The sequence below is a fragment of the Diabrotica undecimpunctata genome, chromosome 4, assembly GCF_040954645.1.
Source record: "Diabrotica undecimpunctata isolate CICGRU chromosome 4, icDiaUnde3, whole genome shotgun sequence".
Taxonomy (NCBI): Eukaryota; Metazoa; Arthropoda; class Insecta; order Coleoptera; family Chrysomelidae; genus Diabrotica; species Diabrotica undecimpunctata.
In genome coordinates, this window is record NC_092806.1 from 17,460,478 (window position 1) to 17,474,775 (window position 14,298).

Consider the following 14,298-nt stretch of genomic DNA (forward strand, 5'->3'; position numbering starts at 1 on the left):
CGCTGGCTTTAACACAAATAAACCGATCATATTATGCCACGAGAGCATGAAGAAAAAATACATTACAATTATCATCTTATACTAACTTAAATTAAATAGAACGCTTGAAGACTCCATCTTTAGTTTTGATCGAGGCAATTCTTACTCTCCCATCTTTTCCGGGAAATACCTCAATCACTCTTGCTAGTACCCAATGAAGAGGAGGAGTGTTGTTTTCAATCAGCAAGACGAGATCGTTAGGTTCTAGGTTTTTATGAGGAAGAAACCATTTAGGGCGATTTTGAAGTCTATTCAAATAGTCGATAGACCATTTTTTCCAAAACACTTGTTGGAGTTTGGACAAATGTTGCCATAAATTCAATCTGTTTTCTGGAATGTGGATCACATCTTTTTCAGGGAATGACGTAAGAGATTGTCCAATCAAGAAGTGTCCAGGAGTAAGATACGTAAAATCGGAGGGGTCACTTGAAAGGAAGCAAAGAGGCCGGGAGTTGAGCACAGCTTCAATTTGAACGAGAACTGTGGTGAATTCTTCGAACGTAAGCTTAACATTGCCCAGGAGTCTACGCATATGATGCTTTGTGCTCTTTATAGCACTTTCCCAAATACCACCATGGTGAGGGGCTCGAGGAACTATAGTTTTCCAGCGAATATGAGATGAGGCCAAAAATTCTTTGATAGAACGAGAGCTTTCCTTGAAAAACTTATAGAGTTCAAACAACTGGTTGCGAGCACCAAGAAAGTTCGTGGCGTTGTCACTGAATATTGTTTGAGGGAGGCCTCTACGGCTAATAAAGCGTTTTATGGGCGCGCGACTATAGAGAAAACTAAATGCACCTTTTTCACTGCATTTTGGAGGCAAAGAGATAGGTACCGGCGAGTACCGCACACCTTAAGACACTAATCACATCTGCATAGTTTTGGCTTGAATTTTTATCTTATCTAAGAGGCGAATGGTTGGCGTCAGTTTTACCTAGGAGGCCGTCTAAGAAATTTATGGCACAAAATAACCTGCAGGCAAAAGGTACAGTCTGTCGCATAAGATACAATTCAACATTTGGGGAAACGAAAAATAAACTAAAATTAATATAAAATGTTGTTTTTACAACTAAATAAATTCAGAGAAATACTCAGATACGCCACTATGACAATAAAATGTGATTACTATTTGCATTTAAGCCACAGTGACAATAGTATAAGAAATCTATAACAAGTGAATAAGCAATTTAAAATGAGGTTTTAACTAGGAAATTTATTGCTTGCCCAATGAATATTGGCCCCTTTAAGTTTCCCATAAGAATTAATCTCATTAAGGCACAATACGAGTTAGGACTTAAACAATAATTATATGGTGCAAAATAATCTGTTGTAAGTTAGCCGAAGATAATTTTAGAACAACAGGACTCTACGAAATCATAAACTAAACTATCTTTCTAAAAAATGTATTGCAACGTATTATTATTAATACCAATTTTTTTTTATAATGGAAACATCTTTTTCAAAACTAAATACAGTAAGGCCTGTATTTAGTCTTGTTATGCGGATCATTTTAATGCAATTTTAAAGTTGTAAGGTTTGTATTTCATCCAAAAATTTCTATTATTAACTATTATAATTAAATTTAACTATTTACATCCAGATGTCAGTAAAGTGAGCCTTTGCAATTTGTTTCGCATTGAAAGGTATAACCTGTTATTGTTTTAAAATTATTTTTCTCTTAGTGGTGCTTCATTTTATAATAAGTTTTATTCGTAGTGTCGTAAAGTTTTATTTTTCATTAGAAGGTGTTTTGCCCTCTCAATATCGTAAGTCTATTTTTTTATTACTTTTTTTTTAAGTTTTATTTGGTCCAATGGAGAAAAAAAACCAAGAAAACAATAACAAAGAGAATCAATTTCGTTGGAAACGAGAATTACAATTTTAGATCGCCTAGGAAAAGGAGAAGGATCTACGGCAATTGGAAAACATTTTAATTTAGGTGAATCAACTGTAAAAGAGCAATTAAGAAGAATGAAGTTGCTATTATAAGAAAATCTATAATTTCTGGTACAAAATTAAGCGCATAAAAGCGCCTAAAAACAGAAATAGCCACTACAATTTGGATTGAGGAACTAATTCAAAGAAGAATTTCTGAAGAAGTGGTTATTTAATTCAAGACAAAGCTCCTCAGTTTTATGAGTTAATGAAACAGTCAGAGCCACCAACTTCCTCTTCCCAAACTGGTAAAAAATGTTCAGCCAGCAAAGGATAACTAATCGCGTTTATAAAAAGAAATGCATTTCATAATATCAAGATCATAGGAAAGAGTGTTAGAGCAGATAAAGCAGCAAAAATAATTCCACAGGAGAAAGCGAAAATTATTGAAGGGGGGGACTATTGTGAGAAGTTTTGTCGGGCCTCGGTGGTCGCCGAGGGGATACCGGCAATCAGAATACTTTAACAGTTCGACTTTTCTTAGAATGGCTTTCTTATAGTGACTTTAAATATATGGTTAGTATTCTGGGCACAGTGTATACCTCGAATTTCACAGAGAAGCCGACACTTCTCACCTCGTTGTGTGGCCACGTTCACTCTCCTCGAGAGGCACAAGAATACCGACAATGTTGATTCTGCTACTGCCCTTCGCTTCGCGTCACTACCTTTCGTAAACAGTATTTTCGATCCTGTAAGGACAGTTACTATTTGCACAAGGTTTCTGCCGACGAATCGTTATCGCAGCTCGGCCACTGATCGGAAAAGTAATTCCAAGCCCACTTGGGGCTTTTAATCGCTCTTTACCGTCACTGGCCCTAAAGAACGCTTTGTCAGTTCGACACGATTTAAAATAATTCTAAAGACCACTGTATTTTCTATTTTCAATGGCCGTGGTTTGCTGACAGGAAACGTTCTTAAGCAAGAAACCTATTATTACCGCGCGGCTCGGCACAGCCCGACATGGCACAAGACAGACCAAATTCATTTATATAGATTTAAATGCAACCTAACCCATTATGAGCGGTCGGCTCGGTTCGGTTCAGTCCAGCATGCAAACGGAACGGCCGGAATTCTCAGAGGAGAATAAAATCCGTTGAGGTCTAACGACCAGTGCGTCATACTTGTTGACAGTAAGCAGACATATCTTGATTTTCTAATTGAAAGCGCGTGTTGTTTTGAAATATGAAAGAACTTTTAATTGAGAGTGGATTATCCATAACATGGACGAGCCTTGTGACGATATATTGTAAACATTTTGTGTAAAAGACTTAGGCGTAAATAAATATTGTTTTTTAAGTTTATGTTTCGTACACACAATAAATATTAAAAAAGTTTTTTATTTGTTCACTAAACTTGGGTTTCAGCGTCAACAATGGGTTTCAGCGTCAGTGAAAGGCGCTCCTCCCAGGTGACAGGTTTTCTAAATGGAGTATTGTTACGATAAAATATGAGTCATATTAAAAACCTGTAAACATGTTGTTTATTCTCACTTCTATTCTAGTATTTTCTCCGACCCACTAGAAACCTGTCTGGGAAAGGTCAACACAGCTGCGAGCCACTATAAAACCAGTCTGGGTATTCGAGACAATTCGAGAGTCAACACAGGTCAACATCTATGGGCTTCGAGAGATTCAAGGCTAACGGATATTTATATAAATAGATTAGAATTAAATAAAGACTTTAAATAAACTAAGTGTTAGAATATTTTATAATAAATAAAGTTAATAAATGAGACTAATAAACAAAGTTCAGTTTATTTCTTCGAAAACGGTAGCATGTTAAACAACTCATAAAATTTGGTTTGAGACATTCGAAAATATTTAAAAAATTTTGCATCGTCTTTTAACAAATCCAGGACATGATGATGAAACTCGCCATATTCCCTTCCTTTTTTAAATATTTCGTGCACCCAAAACCGATGTTTCCGTCGTAATTTTCAAATTTTATTTTTTTTCAATCTCAGCACAAATTGCACTTACTATTATAACCTCTTCTTCCGACGAGCTCATCATGGCAATGGGTTTCTTGCTTTAGTCAACACGCCGGTTCTCGTGCTTCTATAAATTTTCTAAGAAGTCTTCTTTTGTTCGACGTCTTCGACGAAAATGGGTAACTTGATTAATAATAAAACTCAAAGTAGTAGTGGTAGTGGCATTAAGCCAACAAGGTCTAGCGGGGCTAGTAGTGTAGGACGACTACTTAGATCCCGATCGAAAGATATGCTGCTCTTTTATACACTTTGTGTTTGAGAATTCGCAGCAATCTTTCATCGGGATGACAATGACAAAGCAGTTAATAATGAGCTTTGTGATTGGCCGGCTAAAGTAACAATCTGTGTCACGAATTGGCCACTTTGGCGACAGATTAAGTATTTAATGCTGATAAACGGGACCGTATTGGAAAAAAAAGCCTAACCGTACTTACATCACAAAAGATGAAAAAACTGTAAGTAAACATCAAGTAAAGATCGAGAACCATTATTACATACTTTGTAGCAATACATCAGGAGATAGGATGTTGAAACCGCTCTTAATAAATAAATCTCTTAGACCACGTGCTTTAAAAGGCAAATATTTACTTTACAAGTAAAACAAGAAACAGCAGTTGATGTTAGAAAATTGGTAGAAAAGCATAATGATTTAAACTGGAAGAGTATTGAAAAATTAAGCTATTCTAAACACGTTTCAGATTTACAACGAGACAACTTGGTGGAAACTGCAGGTGGAAAACATCCACCTGCAGACGAGGTTCATAAATGATTAGTTTACTTTCAACAATTATACCAGTAAAACAGACAGGTTTCCCTGTTTTCCTGTTTATCGACACGATATGAATAGATATAAAGAGTCACAAAAACAAATAGAAATATGAACCAGTTTTTTTAAGCCTTTGTATTAATTTATAATAAATATTTCAGCTATTCAAAGTCATTTATCATGCCATTTCCTTTAATTTCTTTAAATTTTTTTGGTTTTGTCTTGGTTTTATGTAATTTTAACATTAATTAACGTTTGTATTTTGATAACAATTTCCAAAGTGGAAATTGAAATGTCAATAAACTTATTTTAACCTTCAATTATGGCCTATTTTCAATAGAACAGTATTAAATTTAAGATGATACAAGAAAATAGCTTCAGAACAATATCAATTGAACAATAAAGAAGTTGGTATATATGAAAATATAAATACAAGCGTGGACTCAATTGCAAATTCAAATACTCGAAAAAATTTTAATTTTCTAGGGCTAGAAAACTATAAGTGGAAAGATCAGAAAACAGTACTGAACTAGATTACTTCTTTCTAATTGCAAATGAGACTTTTTTTAAGTTGATTGTGGATGAAACGAACAAGAATGCCGAAGAAATATTCTTGATTATATGTAATGAACAATATTGAATGAATAACGAGATAAAAATCAATTACAGTTTTCGAACTCTATTTCGAAATATGAAGGATATTTTTAGGTCTAAGATTCCAATGTGTCTGAAAAGAAAAGTATTTAATCAGTGTATTTTGCCGGTGATGACATACAGCGCAGAGACCTTAACACTCACAAGAACAACAGTGAGTAAACCACAAGTTGAGGAAAGAGCAATGGAGAGAATAATGTTAGGTATTTTTCTACGTGATAGAATACCCAATGCTACTATACGCAGAAGATCAGGAGCAGCAGACGTTATTAAAAGGATAACAAAACTAAAGTGGAACTGGGCAGGTCATGTGGCAAGATCAGTTGATGACCGGTGGAAAAAAGAATTTTGAAATGGAGCCCCGAATACAAGCTAACAGAAATAGAGGTCGACCCCCCAACGAGATGGACAGAAGACATAAAAAGAGTGACTACAAATTGGGTTTAGATGAGGCAAAAACGGACTAAGCGGAAAATCACGCGAGAGGCCTATGTTCAGCAGTGAACCTATATAAAATTACTTAAATAATAATACACAGAAGCCTACAACGATATTTGGAAAAATATGAAATTTTGTATACTCACCAGAAAATGTTAATACCAAATCTACAAAACATTGATGAGAAAAATTTGAACTATATCAACAGGGAATATAGAAAAGATCCTCCGTCGTATACATGGCGGCGTCTGCGAAAATTATATTTGGAGGAAGCGTGTAGTTTTGAAATAGCAGCTTATCAGGTGCTAATGTGAAAAAGTTGATTAAGCATGAACAACAGATAGATTGGTTATGCAGAGCGCATGGAATTTTCCGAATCAACATGATTTTTGGATAAACAAATAAATGAAATAAATATGCTTGATAGTTCCGTTGAATAATTTCACGTTCATTATATTAAACACTTAGTTGTGGATTTGTTTCTCAAATAATTATTTTTTTAACTTTTCTTTAACATTAAAGAAAATTATATCTATTTTCAAAATATATTAAAAATCCTACAACTTGAATCTACATTTAATTATTAATTTCAAATATTCCCATCACTTACGGTTTAAAATTCAAAATTTGTGATTTTTAACACGTTGTATTTCACAAAATTTAACAAACTATGTAAAGTAAAAATAAAGTAACTTAAAAACAGATCACAATCAAACTTTCTAATGGCAGATTCTATCTGCATTCCAAATCCGATATGTATGTACTTACCTAAAACAACTATTTTATGGTAAATAAACCATTATTAATAAATTATTGTAGAAACAACCATTTACTGGTAATTCATATCGATCATTTTTCTTAACCATTGGCGTATCAAAAATAAGAAATATAAGGAAATATAAAAAATGTGTAAATGTTTTTAGAAAGAACGAACATAATCATACTTTTCTGAGAGCAAACAAGCAGTAAAAGACAGAAAGCATTATACGAGTATTATCTGTAATGCATTTTAGATAAGCTAAAATTGTATACCAAATGTAGAACAAGAATATAAATTTTATATTATTTGATGCTCCAACACTTTTATTATTACGGGTAAGTAATCATCGAAATATTGTTTATCATGAAATAATAGTTTCAGTTTAACTTAAAACTAGAAAATTGGTATAGTATCTATCAAATCAAATGTAATTATATATAATTTTGCAGAAAATGATTGGAAGAAAATGATAAATAAGTATGATTTGCAAGTCGTTTTAAATTTCTGACATAGACAGAAATATTTCTTTTAATAACACGTAAACAGATATTACAAAGAGCATAATAACAATAATGACAACCATAATAATACTGTAAGCTGTGAAAATTATCTTAGGAAACGTACCTTAGAAAATAGACTATTAGTAATTTTTTGTGTACATTTACTCGTACATTAGCAATAAGTCTTATTGACGAAATAATAAACTACTACCTTGAGTGTAACATAAGTTTTTATAGTCTTATACTTGACAATAAACAATTATTATGTGTTTTTATGGAAAAAAGTCTCTTCCGTAAAAAAACTCAAATGTAGACACTATTTAATAAGAAATTACACGAGAGCCCACGGAGGGCTATAAATACTTGTCGTGATGGAGAGGATCTTGCTGCTCGGTTATGATCACTAATTCTGCCAGGTAAGCATGATCCAAATGGAAGCTACGAATAATCAACAAGTTGCCAGGCACAATGAGCCTGGAGAATGGAAGCTCTGTCAGGTGTGACCATAAATATTTAAGCTTCTCGGTTACCCATTGCTTTAGTCATTACCTCCTTCAATGTATTCTTAGATTTTTTTAGGTCTTTCTCTCTTTCTGAAGTGTGGTGGTATTCACTTACTGGGTTATTCAACATGGTCAGTTTTTGTAGTCTATTTTAATTCTTTCTGCATGCTGCCTGTCGTCATCATTTTCAATTCAGTCTCTTCTATATATTCTCAGGGATCGTCTAAATATATCCATTTCTATCGTCTTCTACTTACAAAAACTTAACAAACGTTTAATAAATGTTAATTTCCGACTTTTTCCAATATAAAAACCATACAATATTCCGTTTAAACAAACTATTGTTATCCTTCCTTGTGTTTTTCGTTTTCTGATTTCTCTGTTGTCTTTTGTGTTACATAATCATGTCTTTCTGTTTTATTGCATTTGCTTAGTATGTTTTAGTACTTTGTATATATCTGGACATAATTGGACATAAAATAGGAATTTAATTTAATTTAATAATTTCATAACCTTTTGAATCACTTTTTCAAAAGCAGAAACAATACTTATGGGTCTGTAATTGTCATTTTTTGAGAAATCGCCTTTTTTATAGATAGGTAGTACTTTTGAGTATTTTAGTACTTCCGAAAATACTCCAGTTGATAGAATTAAATTATTAAGATAAGTGAAAGGTGTTAAAATTATTTAGTAAGTTTCTTTTAATCTGGCTATTAATTTCGTGAACGTCTCTACAATTGGAATTATTCCTACATTATTATTACTACTACAATTAATATATATATATATATATATATATATATATATATATATATATATATATATATATATATATATATTACAGGATCCAACTTGTAAATACAATATATTTTGGAGACAAAAATGGTATTCCCGTTCTCCTCCACCAATCCTCCCGGTCTAAGGCATGCTCCTCCTTCAAATCTCTCGATTCCATCGCTCTTTTAATTCCTTCATTCCATGAAGTAAGGTACTATCTGTAAGTTTTTGGGGCCCATGTTCGTCAGGCATTGTCAATAGGTGTCCAAACCATTTTAGACCTCTTCTTTCTATTCTATCGATGACCGTTTCTGTAGCATCCATGATATTTCTTATAGATTCGTTGGTCTTCCTTTCTAGCCTTGACGTCTAGCACTTCTTCTCAAATAATTAATTTCAACTAAAAACAATCTTCTCTTCAGGTCTGCATTATTTGTCCATACTTCAGAGCCATAACAAAGAACTGATTCAATCATGGTTTGCCCCATTCTTTTTTTGTTCCTTTTGAAAATGTTGCGATCCCACTATAAGGAGTTCAGACATTCTACAATTTTACGTCCTTGATTAATTCGATGTTTAATTTCAGTTTTTTTCAAGCCGTTCTTGGAAATGAGTGCACCTAAATATTTAAATTTTTCCACTTGTTTGATTTCCACGTCCTCGTCTATCAACACTTCAAACCTTGCATCTGAATTGATAACTAAATATTCTGTTTTTTTTATGCTAACTTGTAACCCCCATTTTACATATTTTCTGTATAGACGCTTTATCATAAATTCTAGATCATAAGAATCTTGAGCTGGGATGACTTGGTCATCCGCAAAGTTCAGGGAGAACAGTTCGTCATTTCCTATGGAGATTCCCATTCCCTGGCAGTGGTTTTTTCAATTTTGGAGGGCTGCCTCAATATATAAATTAAACAGTAAGGGTGACATACTGCATCTTTGTCTTAGTGCTTTAGTTACTTTTATTGGCTCTGATAGTCTATTTCCAATTTTTAGGTAAGTAGTGTTATCCCTGTATACTTCTGTGATTATTTCTAAAAGGTATGGACTAATGCCGAGTTGTTGTAAAAGTTGCCACAATTTAAGTCTTGGAACTGTATCATACGCCTTTTCTAGGTCAATAAAGGCTAGATGTACTTCGGTACCACCCGCTATTCTTTTTCTATTAATTGTTGGAGTATAAACAAGTTTTCAGTGCAAGATCTACCAGGCGTAAAAAATGTAGATGTTCTACATCATCTTGTATTTTTCCATTTATTATCTTTCCAAACAATCTCCCGCAAGTAGGTAGGACATTTAATCCTCTGTAGCAGTTAGGATATTTTCGATTACCCTTGTTAAAGATGGACACTTGGTGAGCGGATATCCATTCAGATGGTACTTTAACTTGTTGGCAGCATTGATTCATTAGAAAAGTTATTCGTTTATTCGTTCTATTAGGGGTAGACCACCTGCTTTAAGTAACTTGACAGTTATATTGCTAGGTCCTGGAGATCGCCCGTTTTTTATTTAAATTAACGCAGTACGGACCTCGTTGTTAGTAGTATTAATGTTACTATTTGTTTGTTTTTCCATACTGTATTCCTCTCCCATATATTCCGATCTGGACTCTTGGAGTAAATTTTTATAATGATTTTCCCACTTTTCTACAGGAATTAAGTTGCTTAAGGAGGTATTGGTAATTTTCTTTATATTAGTGATAGTTCCCCATGCTTTCGTAGTCTTAGAACCACCTATTAAATTTTTAACTTGGACACATTTTTGTTCCCAGCAATTGTTTTTTGCTTCTTTTATTTGATTGCGTACTTCTCCGTTTTTCCTTTGATATGTTACTCTATTGTTAGATGTTTTATTTGTTAGCCATTTGTTATATATTTTGTTTTTTTCTTGTGTCATTTCTTTTACGTTTTCTGTAATCCATGGTGGTTCGTGGTGTTTTTTGTCGTTGTTCTCTGTTCCTAATAATTTATAAGCAATTTTTTTTATTACCGGTTTGAAGTTGTATTTTTGTTCTACATCCATATTTCATTCCATCTCATTTAGTTTATTTTCTAATCTAGATTAAAAAAGATGTTTAATACTTGGTTGGAATAAAAGGTGCAATTTATATCTCTCCGTTTTGTACGGTATAGTATTGTTTCTCTCACTTTCGGTGTTCTGTTTGTAGTATTGTTTAAAGGGGTACAAAAGATTAGCTAAAAGAAAGTAGTGATTTGTCCCACAGTTATATCCTCAACTGGAATTATTAAGAGCCTTAATTATTTTAGATATCTCTTCTTCCACAATGGAGCGAAAAAAACATTGCATGGAGAAGCATAATTTCTCTAACAGCAGAGGACATCGGTATTATTCGTGGGAAAGGATGTCATTATATTCTCTGCAATTGTAATAAAAAATTGATTTATATCGTCTAAAGGTAAATCAGGTTGTACCGAACTGGATCTTGTATTGTGTCTTACGAAATTTACTATTTTCCAGCAGTCTCTAGGTTTATTATTGGAATTAATAATAAAATCACAGTAAACTAATTTTTTAGCATTTTGTAATGGCCGATTATATTAAAATTTTTGTTGTTTATATAGTTTGAACATATCGGCATCCCTAGTGGCATCTGTAATGTGTTTAATAAGAGAAATATTAGATCTGTAAGACCTTAATTACACAGGTGTTTTTTCAGCAGTTTGTCGCACTTTTTTTTAGCGGAAACCTCTTTAATATTAAGTTTTTATGTTATCATGATCATTATGGGTATCATAGGAAAAGTCTATCTTTGTACCAGCTATTGCACGTTTAAGCTTCTGTAAACCGGAAGTAGTAATAAACTGTTGAAATGTTTGAATAGTGTCAACAACTTTATGCTCAGAATCCATAAATATAAATTGAGATCGATGGTCAGAAAAACAAGGTTGAAATACGTCCACTCTGTAGATATTTTCAGAAAAATTTGTCATAATGTTGTCGATGTAACTACTGGACTGAGATGTGATTCTAGTATAATCGTTTATAGTTACTTTTAGACCAGAAGAACTTAATAGATTTTGAATATCAAAAAAAAAGAGTCAGATTAAATTTTAAAATTTATTTTAAAATCACCAAGTATGATCAGTTTTTCTGCTTTACCAAGCAAGGACAATATAACATTCTCAAAATTCACTAAAAACAAATCAAAAACATCCTTACCTGATCTTTATATAGTTAAAATATTGGTTTTTATTAAAGGTAGATAAATTGCACAAAATTCTGAACTTTGCTCTACAGTATATTTATTTAGATTAAGGGAAGAATACATAAGATCCAGATAGCACTGATGATGGAATAGTTATTCCGAATACGTTCTGTGATATAGCGCGATAAAGTTTTCTATTATTTTACCTTTTATAAAGGAATTATATAAACTTAGCAAATATGCTAATTAATTGTAGATTTTCTTGAGTTTATCAGTGCTCCGAAAAACATAAGATGTCATAGACATTTTGATCCGCTGAAAAGTATTGATCATATCGACTTTATTTTAAATACACTGCAAATTTACATAAAACATGCTTACTTATTTATGCTTATTTATTTTAATAAAAATTTATAGCAGTTTCTAGGTTTCTCCTTCCATCTTTTTTATGTGCAGAAAATTTCTTTTGAAGTTAAATCTCCTAACTGCAGCTTGATTGGGCCAAATATTAGGTCTGTAGACTTCGTCAATTTTATCGAAAGGGAAATATACCTTATACGTAGAGTATTTGCCAGTTATATGCCATTCCATGCAGTTTAAAGTAATATCGGGTACCTCAATCAAGAATTTTAGGAATACCTATACGTGACACATGTATATGACCTTGTCTAGGAATGGTGTTTAGAGTAGACGATTCGTTGCTTCCAATAATGGTTTTGTCTTTGTTAAAGTGGATGGAGGATAAATGCATTAAAATGGAAGAGTTAGAATACAGACACGAAACATTCAATATGTTTAAAAAAAGGTAGAAAAATAGCCCGTTCTCTATCATAATAAAAATCCTCTTAAAACTGTGGGCTCGACATGGAGAATAATGATAAAACAGAAGTTCGGGTAACTTAGTATATCTACATAAATAAACTATTCAATGATGTCAGACTAGAAGAACAACAGACATAAAGTGAAGATAAAGGACCAAAAATACTAAAGGTAGAAGTACTGCCTGCAATAACGTTGACGAAGAAAAGGAAAGCTGCTTGACAACATCCTAGCAGGTATGTTAAAACTTACATGCATCAGTAAGCTGTATAAAAGGATGCTGCGAGTACGCATAGAGGACATGATTGAGAGGTCAGGTGGTTTATCTCGGAGGCAATTTGGTTTTTATAAAGGGAAAAGCACGATTGATGCAATCATGAGTGTACTCGAAGCATTGCGCAACAGAGGGGATGAACATCGCTGGGCGGCCCTGCTGTTGTTTGATGTGAAGAATGCAGTCAATACGTTGCAGTGGAACGAGGTAATGAAGGCAATGGAGGAGAGAGAATGTCCTGGTTACCTGATGAATGTGGTGGCGGAGTATCTGTCTGAGAGAAGGATTATGGTGGAAAAGGGCACGATCGTGAACGTGACGGCCGGGGTACCCCAGGAATCTGTCTTGGGCCCGACGCTATGGAATCTGGCATATGACGGAGTTATGCACTGTGAATACGGAGAGGGTACAACCCCCGTCGCATTCGCGGATGACCTCGCTGTACTGGTAGTGACCCGGGATGAGCTAGATCTCAAATACCGGGTTCGAAACGCAGGCGACGTCGTAAAGAAATGGATGACGCAGCACGGACTGAAACTTGCGACAGAGAAAACCGAAGCCATCATTCTGAAGGGGACAAGGAACAGGCAAAATATTAAATTAAAATGTGCGGGAGCATGTCTAACACCTAAGAAACAAGTAAAGTAGGAGTGACATTGCACCAAAATGGAAAATGGGGGGAGCACGTGCGGGAAGTGGTCCGGAAAGCTACAAATAGTGCGGTTGCGTTGGGGAGAGTGATGCCGAACATTGGAGGATCCAAATCCGAAAGGAGGAGGGTCTTACACGGTGTTGTACAGTCGATCGTCCTCTACGCGGCACCAGTTTGGAGCGAGGCGGTAGATAACGGCCTATAGGAGTCTCATGACACGAGTGGACAGAACAAGTCTGTTGCGAGTGGCATGCGCCTATAGGACTGTGTCTGTGGCAGCCTTATGGACCATCACTGGATGTGTTCCGTTGCATGTTTTGGCGGTGGAAAGAAAAGAGCTTTATGAGAGAAGAGGCCTAAACCTTACTGTGGCCGAGAGAAGACAGGAAAGGAAAAGGTCAGTTGAAAGATGGCAAGAAGAATGGAATAACATGAAAAATGTGGCACAGTGGACGAAAATGCTGATCCCGAACATAAGAAATTGGGTGGACTGTGGCCACAGGCCACTGGATTATTTCCTGACGCAGGTGCTCACAGGACACGGGTGTTTTAGGGCCTATCTCTATAGGATCGGAAAAGCTAATACAGATGAATGCCTATACTGTGGGTACTAGGACACTGTGACACATACGATGTTAGATTGCAGCAGATGGATAGTGGAAAGGAACAGAATGGAGAAAGAGACAAGTGGGAATTTTGTTACAGTGAGAGAAATGATTGAAAATAAAATAGGTTGGACTAACATACACAGCTATATCCGTGCAGTGATCAAGAAAAAGGAAGAGGAAGAAAGACAGCTGGACCAACGCTAAAGGTAAGAGTGAATGATGCTGAAAGGTGAAGCTAGAAAAGTGGATCACACTGTATGAGTTAGAATGCGTAAGTCAAACTGTGGGGAAGGAGGAAATGCTCATCTGGGAATGATGCCGAACTAGGAGCGATGAGTGTCTTCTACGCGCTACCTGGAACGAGACAGGGAGCCTCCTTGCTGATGAATAGAGTGTGGATGCGTATGAATGG

The 14,298-nt window shown here is 34.6% G+C and overlaps 1 protein-coding gene across 5 annotated transcripts in view; it reads right to left on the reverse strand.

Annotated features, from left to right (window-relative positions):
• The window catches only part of LOC140438153 (ceramide synthase 5-like), a 143,625-nt gene that overhangs the window by 83,907 nt on the left and 45,420 nt on the right, over positions 1–14,298 (reverse strand). The window contains exon 1 of one of the 5 annotated variants that reach the window (XM_072527865.1): positions 6,591–6,617. The exons of 2 other annotated variants lie outside the window; for them this stretch is intronic. The gene's annotated coding sequence lies outside the window, so the exon portion shown is untranslated. Of the gene's footprint in view, positions 1–5,968; positions 6,075–6,432; positions 6,566–6,590; positions 6,618–14,298 lie in introns of those variants that run through there. 2 more of the 5 variants (XM_072527864.1, XM_072527862.1) reach the window with 2 other exon arrangements.